A 15,338-nucleotide genomic window follows, 5' to 3' on the forward strand; every position below is an offset into this window, starting at 1 on the left:
TTGCGATGCTGCGTTTGTGTTTTCCTTCACGTTGCGTTTGTGATTTCCTTCACGTGGGGGGCTTGCCACTCCGCAGGTCTAATGGTGTACCCGCTGCTGTTTCAGGAGCTGCTGCAGAAGAAGGAAGAAGCGGCGTGGGGACCTGGGAGGCAGGAGCGAGCAAGAAGAGGAAGCCGAAGCGTGCAGATGCGGGGGGGAAGGAGAGAGGCACTCTGGGCAAAGCACCTGTCCCGTTAGCGGGGGCACAGTCACATTTGAGTTGAGCGTTGCCGGCGCCTTTGGTGACCTGGCCGCCTTTGTGCTGGGCGACCTCCCTGTAAGCAGGGCTCGGGTCTTTGCTGTAGTTGGCCTTTTGCCTTGCTGCTCCTTTGGCTGCCTGGGGAGCGTGGCCCCCTGTAACGCAGGGCGAGAGCCACCTCTCCGCACCCGAGTGGGAAATGGAGCTCGCCGGACCCCAAGGCCACCCTGTAAGCAGGGTAGTGCCGTTTCCCTGCCCCTCTTCCTCCTCCGGCCCCTCGGCATCGTTGCCTGGTGGTGGCCTGTCAATGCGACGGCCCTGTACTCGGGGTGTGCGTCGAGGCCTTTGTCCTTTGGCTTTACCTGCGAAGCCCCTTGGCACGTTGAGGTCTGTGGCCTCCGTGCAGGCTAGGGACAGGTCACAGGCTCTTGTCTGTTGCCCGTGGCTGTGGGTTTATTCCCAGGGTTTGGCTGCGCTGCGTTGTCCTTCCCTTCTGGAAAGTCGTGCCTGTGTGTGTGTGTTGCCCTTCCTTTCCTTGTTTGTGTTTGTGGAGTGACTGTGCGACTGAGCTTTCCCTTTAGGCCCCCACAAAAATGGCTGCAGCTTAGCTTCGACTTCCCGGGGGGATTGGAGGACTTTGGCGCATGCCGCAAAAGGGGTGTTCCCTCTTAGTCCCACGAGCGCAGCGAGTGTCCTGTCTTCCTCCTTTTTACTTAGTACAGATCAGAGCCACATGATAGCTCTGTGGCCGAGGCCACCCTGTAGGCAGGGCTTGGGCCTGTCCTTGCGTGGCCGCCTGTTCTGCTGGCGGCGTGACAGCCCCGTACTCGGGGTGTGTGTCCCAAGCTGCGGAGCCCTCTGTCCCTGAGCAGCCCGCCCGCCCTGTAGTCAGGTGTGGGGAGGCTGCGGCGTTGCAGCCGGCTGCTTTAGCCATCCAGCTGGTGGGAATGACCCCTCCCTGTCCCGTCAGAGGGTGCAGGTTGAGGTGCTGCTTGTGTGTGGGGTGACCTCCCCGCTCGGTGGGTCGAGGCTGCTCCCTGGGCTCCCAAAAAACAAGACGTTGGTGATGTTCTGCTGCTGCCGGGCGGGCCAGCCTGTAGCTCAGGCGTTGGCGGGAGCCTCGTGCTCCGCGGGGCTTCTTGGAGAGGGTGAGGTGTGGGGGCACCGTCCTGTAGGCAGGGCTGTGCGTGCCCCCCGTGTGTGCTTGCTGAGCTGCGTTCTGAGGGACCCCCCGTACTCGGGCAGGAGTGTGGCCCCGGCCTTTCAGAGGCACGGGGCCGCGAGATGTGGGGTTGGGCTTGCGCCCTCCCTGGAATCAGGGTTGGAATCCTGGCTGTGGCCTTTGTCTGTGCCGCCCCGCTGCCTGGCTGCTGAGAGTTGTTCCTGCCGCTGGGGGGGAAACCGAGCTCTGTGGCTCCAGGGGTGTTGTCCACCCGCCTGTAATCAGGGTCTGGGTGCGTGAGCGTTTGTGCTCTGCTGGCAGCCTGTGTGGGGTGACCGCCCCGTTAGCGGGGTGTGGGTCGAGGTGCCCTGGACTGGGGGAGAAGGAGCCTCCCTCGGGCATAGGGATGGGGGCTGCCCTGTAAGTCAGGGAGCAACTGTGCCCCGCAGTCCCAGGCCCTTTGTAACGGAGCCAGTGGCCGGGGGTCCCCTGTAATCAGGGAAGCTGACTCTTTGGCCACTGCTTTTTGCGTGCCCAGCCCCGTTTGCCCAGTCTGCCCGCCTCTGTGATCCCCCGCGGCACCGGCTGGAAGTCCTCCGTGCGTCAGTGAGGTGAGAAAAGCTGCTCAAAGTAGTTTTTGCTGGAATGAATTTGGGGGCAGGTTGGGGGGGGGTTGCAAGGCCTTCCTTGGCTGGGTGGTCGCGTGCCGGGTTGCTTTGCGATGCTGCGTTTGTGTTTTCCTTCACGTGGCGTTTGTGTTTTCCTTCACGTGGCGTTTGTGTTTTCCTTCACGTGGCGTTTGTGTTTTCCTTCACGTGGCGTTTGTGTTTTCCTTCACGTGGCGTTTGTGTTTTCCTTCACGTGGCGTTTGTGTTTTCCTTCACGTGGCGTTTGTGTTTTCCTTCACGTGGCGTTTGTGTTTTCCTTCACGTGGGGGGCTTGCCACTCCGCAGGTCTAATGGTGTCCCCGCTGCTGTTTCAGGAGCTGCTGCAGAAGAAGGAAGAAGCGGCGTGGGGACCTGGGAGGCAGGAGCGAGCAAGAAGAGGAAGCCGAAGCGTGCAGATGCGGGGGGGAAGGAGAGAGGCACTCTGGGCAAAGCACCTGTCCCGTTAGCGGGGGCACAGTCACATTTGAGTTGAGCGTTGCCGGCGCCTTTGGTGACCTGGCCGCCTTTGTGCTGGGCGACCTCCCTGTAAGCAGGGCTCGGGTCTTTGCTGTAGTTGGCCTTTTGCCTTGCTGCTCCTTTGGCTGCCTGGGGAGCGTGGCCCCCTGTAACGCAGGGCGAGAGCCACCTCTCCGCACCCGAGTGGGAAATGGAGCTCGCCGGACCCCAAGGCCACCCTGTAAGCAGGGTAGTGCCGTTTCCCTGCCCCTCTTCCTCCTCCGGCCCCTCGGCATCGTTGCCTGGTGGTGGCCTGTCAATGCGACGGCCCTGTACTCGGGGTGTGCGTCGAGGCCTTTGTCCTTTGGCTTTACCTGCGAAGCCCCTTGGCACGTTGAGGTCTGTGGCCTCCGTGCAGGCTAGGGACAGGTCACAGGCTCTTGTCTGTTGCCCGTGGCTGTGGGTTTATTCCCAGGGTTTGGCTGCGCTGCGTTGTCCTTCCCTTCTGGAAAGTCGTGCCTGTGTGTGTGTGTTGCCCTTCCTTTCCTTGTTTGTGTTTGTGGAGTGACTGTGCGACTGAGCTTTCCCTTTAGGCCCCCACAAAAATGGCTGCAGCTTAGCTTCGACTTCCCCGGGGGGATTGGAGGACTTTGGCGCATGCCGCAAAAGGGGTGTTCCCTCTTAGTCCCACGAGCGCAGCGAGTGTCCTGTCTTCCTCCTTTTTACTTAGTACAGATCAGAGCCACATGATAGCTCTGTGGCCGAGGCCACCCTGTAGGCAGGGCTTGGGCCTGTCCTTGCGTGGCCGCCTGTTCTGCTGGCGGCGTGACAGCCCCGTACTCGGGGTGTGTGTCCCAAGCTGCGGAGCCCTCTGTCCCTGAGCAGCCCGCCCGCCCTGTAGTCAGGTGTGGGGAGGCTGCGGCGTTGCAGCCGGCTGCTTTAGCCATCCAGCTGGTGGGAATGACCCCTCCCTGTCCCGTCAGAGGGTGCAGGTTGAGGTGCTGCTTGTGTGTGGGGTGACCTCCCCGCTCGGTGGGTCGAGGTTGCTCCCTGGGCTCCCAAAAAACAAGACGTTGGTGATGTTCTGCTGCTGCCGGGCGGGCCAGCCTGTAGCTCAGGCGTTGGCGGGAGCCTCGTGCTCCGCGGGGCTTCTTGGAGAGGGTGAGGTGTGGGGGCACCGTCCTGTAGGCAGGGCTGTGCGTGCCCCCCGTGTGTGCTTGCTGAGCTGCGTTCTGAGGGACCCCCCGTACTCGGGCAGGAGTGTGGCCCCGGCCTTTCAGAGGCACGGGGCCGCGAGATGTGGGGTTGGGCTTGCGCCCTCCCTGGAATCAGGGTTGGAATCCTGGCTGTGGCCTTTGTCTGTGCCGCCCCGCTGCCTGGCTGCTGAGAGTTGTTCCTGCCGCTGGGGGGGAAACCGAGCTCTGTGGCTCCAGGGGTGTTGTCCACCCGCCTGTAATCAGGGTCTGGGTGCGTGAGCGTTTGTGCTCTGCTGGCAGCCTGCGTGGGGTGACCGCCCCGTTAGCGGGGTGTGGGTCGAGGTGCCCTGGACTGGGGGAGAAGGAGCCTCCCTCGGGCATAGGGATGGGGGCTGCCCTGTAAGTCAGGGAGCAACTGTGCCCCGCAGTCCCAGGCCCTTTGTAACGGAGCCAGTGGCCGGGGGTCCCCTGTAATCAGGGAAGCTGACTCTTTGGCCACTGCTTTTTGCGTGCCCAGCCCCGTTTGCCCAGTCTGCCCGCCTCTGTGATCCCCCGCGGCACCGGCTGGAAGTCCTCCGTGCGTCAGTGAGGTGAGAAAAGCTGCTCAAAGTAGTTTTTGCTGGAATGAATTTGGGGGCAGGTTGGGGGGGGGTTGCAAGGCCTTCCTTGGCTGGGTGGTCGCGTGCCGGGTTGCTTTGCGATGCTGCGTTTGTGTTTTCCTTCACGTGGCGTTTGTGTTTTCCTTCACGTGGGGGGCTTGCCACTCCGCAGGTCTAATGGTGTCCCCGCTGCTGTTTCAGGAGCTGCTGCAGAAGAAGGAAGAAGCGGCGTGGGGACCTGGGAGGCAGGAGCGAGCAAGAAGAGGAAGCCGAAGCGTGCAGATGCGGGGGGGAAGGAGAGAGGCACTCTGGGCAAAGCACCTGTCCCGTTAGCGGGGGCACAGTCACATTTGAGTTGAGCGTTGCCGGCGCCTTTGGTGACCTGGCCGCCTTTGTGCTGGGCGACCTCCCTGTAAGCAGGGCTCGGGTCTTTGCTGTAGTTGGCCTTTTGCCTTGCTGCTCCTTTGGCTGCCTGGGGAGCGTGGCCCCCTGTAACGCAGGGCGAGAGCCACCTCTCCGCACCCGAGTGGGAAATGGAGCTCGCCGGACCCCAAGGCCACCCTGTAAGCAGGGTAGTGCCGTTTCCCTGCCCCTCTTCCTCCTCCGGCCCCTCGGCATCGTTGCCTGGTGGTGGCCTGTCAATGCGACGGCCCTGTACTCGGGGTGTGCGTCGAGGCCTTTGTCCTTTGGCTTTACCTGCGAAGCCCCTTGGCACGTTGAGGTCTGTGGCCTCCGTGCAGGCTAGGGACAGGTCACAGGCTCTTGTCTGTTGCCCGTGGCTGTGGGTTTATTCCCAGGGTTTGGCTGCGCTGCGTTGTCCTTCCCTTCTGGAAAGTCGTGCCTGTGTGTGTGTGTTGCCCTTCCTTTCCTTGTTTGTGTTTGTGGAGTGACTGTGCGACTGAGCTTTCCCTTTAGGCCCCCACAAAAATGGCTGCAGCTTAGCTTCGACTTCCCGGGGGGGATTGGAGGACTTTGGCGCATGCCGCAAAAGGGGTGTTCCCTCTTAGTCCCACGAGCGCAGCGAGTGTCCTGTCTTCCTCCTTTTTACTTAGTACAGATCAGAGCCACATGATAGCTCTGTGGCCGAGGCCACCCTGTAGGCAGGGCTTGGGCCTGTCCTTGCGTGGCCGCCTGTTCTGCTGGCGGCGTGACAGCCCCGTACTCGGGGTGTGTGTCCCAAGCTGCGGAGCCCTCTGTCCCTGAGCAGCCCGCCCGCCCTGTAGTCAGGTGTGGGGAGGCTGCGGCGTTGCAGCCGGCTGCTTTAGCCATCCAGCTGGTGGGAATGACCCCTCCCTGTCCCGTCAGAGGGTGCAGGTTGAGGTGCTGCTTGTGTGTGGGGTGACCTCCCCGCTCGGTGGGTCGAGGCTGCTCCCTGGGCTCCCAAAAAACAAGACGTTGGTGATGTTCTGCTGCTGCCGGGCGGGCCAGCCTGTAGCTCAGGCGTTGGCGGGAGCCTCGTGCTCCGCGGGGCTTCTTGGAGAGGGTGAGGTGTGGGGGCACCGTCCTGTAGGCAGGGCTGTGCGTGCCCCCCGTGTGTGCTTGCTGAGCTGCGTTCTGAGGGACCCCCCGTACTCGGGCAGGAGTGTGGCCCCGGCCTTTCAGAGGCACGGGGCCGCGAGATGTGGGGTTGGGCTTGCGCCCTCCCTGGAATCAGGGTTGGAATCCTGGCTGTGGCCTTTGTCTGTGCCGCCCCGCTGCCTGGCTGCTGAGAGTTGTTCCTGCCGCTGGGGGGGAAACCGAGCTCTGTGGCTCCAGGGGTGTTGTCCACCCGCCTGTAATCAGGGTCTGGGTGCGTGAGCGTTTGTGCTCTGCTGGCAGCCTGTGTGGGGTGACCGCCCCGTTAGCGGGGTGTGGGTCGAGGTGCCCTGGACTGGGGGAGAAGGAGCCTCCCTCGGGCATAGGGATGGGGGCTGCCCTGTAAGTCAGGGAGCAACTGTGCCCCGCAGTCCCAGGCCCTTTGTAACGGAGCCAGTGGCCGGGGGTCCCCTGTAATCAGGGAAGCTGACTCTTTGGCCACTGCTTTTTGCGTGCCCAGCCCCGTTTGCCCAGTCTGCCCGCCTCTGTGATCCCCCGCGGCACCGGCTGGAAGTCCTCCGTGCGTCAGTGAGGTGAGAAAAGCTGCTCAAAGTAGTTTTTGCTGGAATGAATTTGGGGGCAGGTTGGGGGGGGGGTTGCAAGGCCTTCCTTGGCTGGGTGGTCGCGTGCCGGGTTGCTTTGCGATGCTGCGTTTGTGTTTTCCTTCACGTGGCGTTTGTGTTTTCCTTCACGTGGGGGGCTTGCCACTCCGCAGGTCTAATGGTGTCCCCGCTGCTGTTTCAGGAGCTGCTGCAGAAGAAGGAAGAAGCGGCGTGGGGACCTGGGAGGCAGGAGCAAGCAAGAAGAGGAAGCCGAAGCGTGCAGATGCGGGGGGGAAGGAGAGAGGCACTCTGGGCAAAGCACCTGTCCCGTTAGCGGGGGCACAGTCACATTTGAGTTGAGCGTTGCCGGCGCCTTTGGTGACCTGGCCGCCTTTGTGCTGGGCGACCTCCCTGTAAGCAGGGCTCGGGTCTTTGCTGTAGTTGGCCTTTTGCCTTGCTGCTCCTTTGGCTGCCTGGGGAGCGTGGCCCCCTGTAACGCAGGGCGAGAGCCACCTCTCCGCACCCGAGTGGGAAATGGAGCTCGCCGGACCCCAAGGCCACCCTGTAAGCAGGGTAGTGCCGTTTCCCTGCCCCTCTTCCTCCTCCGGCCCCTCGGCATCGTTGCCTGGTGGTGGCCTGTCAATGCGACGGCCCTGTACTCGGGGTGTGCGTCGAGGCCTTTGTCCTTTGGCTTTACCTGCGAAGCCCCTTGGCACGTTGAGGTCTGTGGCCTCCGTGCAGGCTAGGGACAGGTCACAGGCTCTTGTCTGTTGCCCGTGGCTGTGGGTTTATTCCCAGGGTTTGGCTGCGCTGCGTTGTCCTTCCCTTCTGGAAAGTCGTGCCTGTGTGTGTGTGTTGCCCTTCCTTTCCTTGTTTGTGTTTGTGGAGTGACTGTGCGACTGAGCTTTCCCTTTAGGCCCCCACAAAAATGGCTGCAGCTTAGCTTCGACTTCCCGGGGGGGATTGGAGGACTTTGGCGCATGCCGCAGAAGGGGTGTTCCCTCTTAGTCCCACGAGCGCAGCGAGTGTCCTGTCTTCCTCCTTTTTACTTAGTACAGATCAGAGCCACATGATAGCTCTGTGGCCGAGGCCACCCTGTAGGCAGGGCTTGGGCCTGTCCTTGCGTGGCCGCCTGTTCTGCTGGCGGCGTGACAGCCCCGTACTCGGGGTGTGTGTCCCAAGCTGCGGAGCCCTCTGTCCCTGAGCAGCCCGCCCGCCCTGTAGTCAGGTGTGGGGAGGCTGCGGCGTTGCAGCCGGCTGCTTTAGCCATCCAGCTGGTGGGAATGACCCCTCCCTGTCCCGTCAGAGGGTGCAGGTTGAGGTGCTGCTTGTGTGTGGGGTGACCTCCCCGCTCGGTGGGTCGAGGTTGCTCCCTGGGCTCCCAAAAAACAAGACGTTGGTGATGTTCTGCTGCTGCCGGGCGGGCCAGCCTGTAGCTCAGGCGTTGGCGGGAGCCTCGTGCTCCGCGGGGCTTCTTGGAGAGGGTGAGGTGTGGGGGCACCGTCCTGTAGGCAGGGCTGTGCGTGCCCCCCGTGTGTGCTTGCTGAGCTGCGTTCTGAGGGACCCCCCGTACTCGGGCAGGAGTGTGGCCCCGACCTTTCAGAGGCACGGGGCCGCGAGATGTGGGGTTGGGCTTGCGCCCTCCCTGGAATCAGGGTTGGAATCCTGGCTGTGGCCTTTGTCTGTGCCGCCCCGCTGCCTGGCTGCTGAGAGTTGTTCCTGCCGCTGGGGGGGAAACCGAGCTCTGTGGCTCCAGGGGTGTTGTCCACCCGCCTGTAATCAGGGTCTGGGTGCGTGAGCGTTTGTGCTCTGCTGGCAGCCTGCGTGGGGTGACCGCCCCGTTAGCGGGGTGTGGGTCGAGGTGCCCTGGACTGGGGGAGAAGGAGCCTCCCTCGGGCATAGGGATGGGGGCTGCCCTGTAAGTCAGGGAGCAACTGTGCCCCGCAGTCCCAGGCCCTTTGTAACGGAGCCAGTGGCCGGGGGTCCCCTGTAATCAGGGAAGCTGACTCTTTGGCCACTGCTTTTTGCGTGCCCAGCCCCGTTTGCCCAGTCTGCCCACCTCTGTGATCCCCCGCGGCACCGGCTGGAAGTCCTCCGTGCGTCAGTGAGGTGAGAAAAGCTGCTCAAAGTAGTTTTTGCTGGAATGAATTTGGGGGCAGGTTGGGGGGGGGTTGCAAGGCCTTCCTTGGCTGGGTGGTCGCTTTCTGATTTCCGTTGTCTCTCTGGGTTTCCTATTTCCTTCAATTGCTGGATTTCCTGCTTATTATGTCTCATGTTCCTTGCTTCCATTTCAGGAGCTGCTGCAGAAGAAAGAAGAAAGAGCATGTGGTCCTGGGGGCATGGGCCGGCTTTAAGTGTCAACTGCTGGTTATTTATCTTATGGCTTAGCTTTGGCCTTTTGGAGGCACAATTCTTATGTTTGTGGAGGACTTCATAGCTTTCCTTTTGGCAGTGTAGTTTCCGGAGTATGCATTTGTTTTTTATGTTGGTCTTCTATTGATATTTACTGTTAGTCTCTTGTATGTGTTGAATTTTGGCTTTAAATAAAGTCTTTGTTTTATTAAACCTTTTTTTTCTTACTGGTTGAGTTTTTTTGCCAACCTCTATCACATTATCATAAAATGGCCTTTGTTGGGTCAACCTCAACTATCATGGTTCTCCTACCCCTCTGCCACGGGCAGGATCACCTCTCTTCTTATTTGATATTATACCAGGCCTTGATTGCCTGCAGGGGTGGGGTGTCCACAACCTTTCTGGGCAGCACCTCATCCCTCTCCTAGTAAACATCTTCTCCCTGACTTCCATCCTAAACCTTCCCTCCCTCAACTTAAAATCATTTCCCTGTGTCCTGCTGTTATCTACCCAAAGAGATGGCTCCCTTCCTGTTTATAGGCTCCTTTTAGGTACTGAAAGGCTGCAATTAGGTCACCCTGCAGTCTTCCTTGCTTTTCTCCAGGCTGAACCAGTTCAGCTCCCTCAGCCTATCTTCATAGGGGAGGTGCTCCAGCCCCCTGATTATGTTTGTGGCCCTTCTCTGGACCCTCTCCAACAGCTTTTTGTTTTTTTTTTTTTCTCCTTCATTAAGGAGAATCATACAATCTGAGGTGAGAATATTGGTGGATTTTGGTGTCTAGGGCTGACTGATATAGCACAGCTCTTCCCTTAGTCTTGCCCATGTCTTGTGTCAAGCAGCCTCAGGTATAAGTTTTCATCCAGGTAAGATGTCTCTCTTCCATGTTCACTTGTGCTTAAGTCTTCTCCCATTGCTTTTTTTTCAGAGCCAAATCTAGCCATATGCTAGGTATTTCTTTGTGTTTATGGGACGAATGGGATGTGCTCAGGGGTAGGTATGTCCCTGGTTCCCCATGATCTGTCAGTGTTCTCTGCTGGTGCTTTATCCCTTCCCTATTTTCAAACTCGATGTTACTGCGTGTTCTGTGGTAACTTGGCCTTGATTGATGGGGTTGTTGATTTTGCTTCTATAATGTTGTGGCTAATTTGGTGGGTAGTTTAGTCCTATGAAGTTTTTGGCTCTCTTCTCTGCTTCCTGGGTGGGCGGGGAAGGCCGAGAGACCGGGACAGGGGGTGCAAGTAGAACTAGCTGCTGTCTAAGAGGGCAAGTGGGGTAAGAAGAGCGTTAAAACAATGATGCCAGTAAATGGGAAAGGTAGAAGGATAAGTCACCACAAAGGGAGTAGCAAAAGGTGTGATATGTTTTGATAATCATCTTAATGCTAAGACTGCTACCTGAAGTTAAGTTCTGAAGGTTCTCTGATTGCTGTTGTAAATCTGGTAAAACTAAATGGGTTTAAGTACTCTGTGTACAAGCTTCAATAATATTTCTGTAGCAGTGCATAAAGGGATACAAATCACTTTGCCAGTATAGATTTTCCTGAACAAGTATCTATAGCGTCCCACCTCAAATATGTGGATCAGCCAGTACGTTGCAAAGAGGTCTGTCTTTCACCTCTATGCTTTGTTAGTTTATATTTTCAAAGAGAACTGTGAAATCTTTCAGAACTTGCCATATAATATTTTTTTCAGGTAGAAAAGAAAACCACTCTTGCCTGCAGGTATACAGAGCATGCTGAAAAGATCGTATTTTCAGACTTCCTGCATAATTTAGAATCTTGCTAGATCACAGGCCAAACTTTTTTGGATACAAGCTAGAAAATGGGAGCATTAAACTGAGATAGTGTATAAATTTCTATAGCGTGACAGCCTCAATGACACCTTCATAAACTAATTGCCTTAATTTGATAGCTTTTATAGAAAAATGAGTTTATAATTAATAGATCTTGTGAAGTTGGAGATAATCCTACAGAGATGATTCTGTATTTTCTAGTAGACTAGATAGAAATTATGTGTGCGAGAGAGATGTCTGTGTATATTACATACATCCCAGATATGTACTTAGAATCACAGAATCATAGAATTTACTCAGATTGGAAGGGACTTCAAGGATCATCAAGTCCAATTGCAAGTAGTAGTAGTTAGTAGCCACGTGATGCTAGACCCATCAGAGCCTGACTTATAAGGGGAAATCACCATATATATTGAAAAGAAAAAAAGAAATAAAAAAGCAGTGTACTACTGCCATTTAGCCCTCAAAGAATGGAAAGAATGATTGGATGATCTGCTTACTGCAAAGCTCTTCATGAAAAATGGAAAATGCACGCCACCAGCTTTCATAGACTTTACCTAAAAACCTTTAAAGAGAACAAAGACAATATTCAGAAAGCATATTTAGATAAACCCAAGCATATTCCAAGAGAGAAGACCTACATCCCTGCCACTGCATAGAAAACACACTGATGTTTCTGTGCCACTTAACTCACCTACTGTACAAAGTCAGCAGCATCAGCCGTAGGACCCTGTAAGGCATCAGAGGGGTGAGCCAGACAAACTCCACAGAAAATAAAGGAGGTACCAATAAGTATTTCTCTACACAGATTTTAAATGAATTACTCTCGAGACTTTTCTGTCTAGCAGTTAATATGCATTCCAAGTGAAGTAATAATAGCTTTTACTTGTATTTTAGCTAGATTATTAAGATTATATAGTAATAAGGTATTAGATTCATATGTTCCCCTTTGACATTAACAAGTTTTTGAGTGCAAAAAGATATGCCATAACCGGGAAGCTTGAAATGTGTATCACAGAAATAATTGATTTTGCCTTGCATTAGTTTTGAGCTTTTACAGTACAAAATAATAGCAGTATACATAGTAAAGTAATATGGTTTTCATTAAACCAAGTTATTCATGAAAAGATGGAAAAAAAAAGAAGCATGAAAGGTCTAAGCAGATGGCAAAACATTTGATCTTTAATAAAGAAAATTTATTGTTGTTTAGCTTCTAATGAACAGCAGCATCCTCTACCATTGCAGCCTGTCAGCACCACGCAGCTGTAGCTCCATCTATAGGACCACTTAGTTACATATCTGTTCCTCTCCACAATACTCAGTTTCTGTATTTCACTGCCTCAAAAATATAAAGTTTTAAAACAAAATATATTTTATTTTGTATTTTTATATAAAATATATTTCTATATAAAATATAAAACTATCATTTTTTTCCAGAACAACATTTTATATTTTCCCCTTTACCCTTATCTGCTGGTAAAGCAAAGCTGGCACGTACAAACCAGTAACTACAGAGAGTGACTGGCAAAACTCCTGCTTGCTTAGGACAAGTTGCCAAAGTGCTTCGGAGATGGGGTGAGAAGGGAGATAGTTCTTTGAAGCAATGGCTGCACACGCATTCACTGTTCTGCAACCTGTTCTTTTTACATTTTGTGATATGTTCTTATTTCTTAAATTTACTAGTCTCTTATTTTGGAAAAGTAGCTTGCATTGTGAAAGTCTATTCATAGTTTTAAAAGTTTATTAATAGGCTACTTCTCTCTTTCTCAAAAAAAAAAAAAGTGTATTTTTTTTATTAGCATGTGTTATAATTTCCTAAGGTACAGTATTAATTATTGTTGACTGTCCCTACCCAGCCATCCCCTTTTCTTTCCTGCCCTCTAGCGACCAACCAAGCAGGCTGCTAAATAAATTAAGCACTCTTAAAAAGTAATGACCCAGTTAGGGCAGGTCATGCCACTAAAATAAATGTGCTGCTTAGCTAGAGGCTACTCCACAAATGACACACACAGAATGGCCATCGTACTACCATGAGTCTCTTGAATGGCGCTGATAGCAGTGGGGTCAAGGCACTCTTCCTCTACAAAACCCCCTGCTGCATCCACTGGGTGAGGACTGGTAAATATATTTCAGCAGTGGAGTTCTAACTCTATTGAATTTTACCATTTATCTCACAAAAGAAACAAACAGTGAAATATGATTTAAAAGTAGATTTATTTTACATGGTGTGACCTTATAAAAGGCAATCAAGTCTGAAATGCTAAGTCTTTGACTCACTGAACTCAAGACTAATCGAATCCTGCTCTTAGAGTACATTTAAAAATATTTTTCCATTCAGAGTGCCCTGCTGTAGTTCTACATTCCAGCTGTCAGGAAACTGTAGTGGAAAGGGATGTCAGCCTATAGGTAATTTAGTGTAATGGTATGAAAAGAAAGGGGAGTTCCTCTATTTAGATCTAAAATAGCAATACATTTTATAATCAGGGCTTTTTCTAACTCTCATTGTTTTTCAGTGGCATTTCAGAATGGTTTTTGCCATTGAAGCATAAGTAGAATTCATACTGAACTAGTAAAAATGAGTTCTAGTTGTAAATTTCTTTTGAGGGCCTTGGTAACAGGATGCATTCGCCTGGACACAGGTATTTACGTTTCCACAGGCACGTAACCTCTTGGTCTGCTTTGAAGCAGAAGCACTAGTACTAAGGAACATGATTTAGTCCACATGCAGTATTGGTAGCAGGTGGACAGTTGGACTAGATGATCTTAGAGGTCTTTTCCAACCTTAACGATTCTATTAATTTGAACTTAATACCTTTGCTACTTCTGCCGTAGGCCTGAAGAAGCATATATGAACTCAAAAGCCTGTATATTTTTTCCAGCAGTATTAGTAAGTCTGTATGTTTTCTCTCTGCAGATCTTGTTTTCTTACACTTTGTACATCACGCTATTATCATGGGTAAAATGAAGAGCTTTTCTCAGAAGTATGCCTTGTGATTTCTGGCCTGCTCACAGTCTGCCTGCTTCTTCCAGACAGGATTATGTGACAAATAAATACTTAAGATCTCTGAGAGGTATTCTGCCATGAGTCTCCCCAGCAGAAGACAGGTTCAGGGGGAACTGGCAGTGCCCATTCCCTGCTTGCACCACACTAGGGGCTGCCTGGGGTCCACTGGGTCTGACCCACATCACTTCCCCAAACCCCACGATCTGAAGAGGAAAGGCAATGCGATGCTTCAGGGAGTAACAAGAATTCTGGCTCTCAGCATGTAGGTGCTCTTTTGTTATTTATTCTGTATTTCCTCAGTATTTTTGGCCCTGTTTGCCTAGCTGGTGTTGAAGGACACAAACCACAGCGCTGCAGAGGAGCTGCTGGGAAGCTCTGAGATGGCTGCAGGCCCACACACCGTGTCTGTGACAGTTTGTGCCAGAGCATTATGACTGCACGCAAAGCAGCAGATGAATTACGTCTGTGACAAGCTGAGGAGGAACAGTGGCCACGGCCTGAGCACAGTTAGCAAGGGGAGGAGAGCCAATGGGATGACACAAGGCTGTTTGTCACAGTGTGTGCTTGCTGTCGCTGTGCTGGCTGCATCGTTTGGTCACAGTTCTACTGTTGGCTGTGTGCCTATTTTTGGGCTAAAATACACAGCCAGGGGCACTGGACCTTGACCTGTTCCTGCAGCACAGCTGTGGCCTGGGCAGCTGGTACTCTCCCCGCAAAAAATCATGGGCACAATTAGGGTTAGACGTTAGCAGGGACAGGCAGTTTGGGCTTAACTTACCTTACTGCAGAGAGGAGTGGTGTTTTAACAGAATGGAAGTGACTAAATGGCACAAATTAGCAGCAGATCCCTTTCCTGGCTCTCAGGCCATTTAGTTTACTGCTATAACAATAGCCTGCAAGTTGAATGAGTTTGGAGGTACTTATCCTTCCTGCCTGTGGAACAGGAAGCTCCTGGCCCCTGTCAACTACCTTTTCCAAAGTGTTTTTAAAGGATTATAGCATGAGTGGAAAAATTTCAAAATTACCTAACTGATTCTTCTTCAGATCCTTGAACTGGCAGTCATAGAATCGCAGTATCATATAATAGCTTGTGTTGGAAATGACCTCAGAGCCCATGCAGCTCTACCCCCCGTCAGGGCCAAGGATCCCACCCGGCCCAGTCCTGATTGTCTCCAGAGATGGGGTAAGCACAGCTCTTTGGGCAGCAGTGCCAGGGCCTTAACCCCCTTCTGCCTGGATAGAGCAAACTGTTTAACTTGTATCATTCCCATTTCATAAGCATGCAAACACTTATTTTTGAGTAATGTGTTTTATTATATAAATAAATACTTCAGGATTTATCTTTTAATTGCATCAGGAAGTTATTAGCACCATCTCTTAACATTTTTTTGAGAAAAAAATCCTTTATTAGCACATCCTAATGGACATTTCATTAAGCACCATGGGAACAGTTCTACAGCTATGGGACAAATCATCAGCTCTTCGTGAAGATTTTCCCCTAATAAGGATCAGGCAGCACGTATCTGTTGTCTGTTGCGATTCCTGCCAATCTGTGAAAAAACGCTGGAAACATTCCAACATAAAACAGTTGGAAAACCTGTTTTATGTTAATAGGAATGCAATGCCAGACTGTATTCGCAGCGGTAAGAGCCTGTGCGAGGCAGAACAAGAGCCAGCACTACAGCCGGAAGAGTTTCTTGCGTGGAATCAGCACGAAAAAGGACACCGCAAACCCACCGGCTATTCGTACACGCGATCCTCAGCCCGCAGCGCAG

General features: G+C 53.2%; 1 long non-coding RNA gene across 1 annotated transcript; it reads left to right on the forward strand.

Moving 5' to 3' along the window:
* Positions 1-865: 865 nt before the first annotated feature.
* Positions 866-8,936, forward strand: LOC146543871 (uncharacterized). Its single transcript, XR_014884717.1, has 5 exons — positions 866-2,011; positions 2,383-4,289; positions 4,500-6,406; positions 6,618-8,524; positions 8,710-8,936. It is a non-coding gene; the product is annotated as an uncharacterized LOC146543871 (long non-coding RNA).
* The last annotated feature ends 6,402 nt before the right edge of the window (positions 8,937-15,338 follow it).

The sequence above is a fragment of the Meleagris gallopavo genome, chromosome 8, assembly GCF_905368555.1.
Source record: "Meleagris gallopavo chromosome 8, MGAL_WU_HG_1.1, whole genome shotgun sequence".
Taxonomy (NCBI): domain Eukaryota; kingdom Metazoa; phylum Chordata; class Aves; order Galliformes; family Phasianidae; genus Meleagris; species Meleagris gallopavo.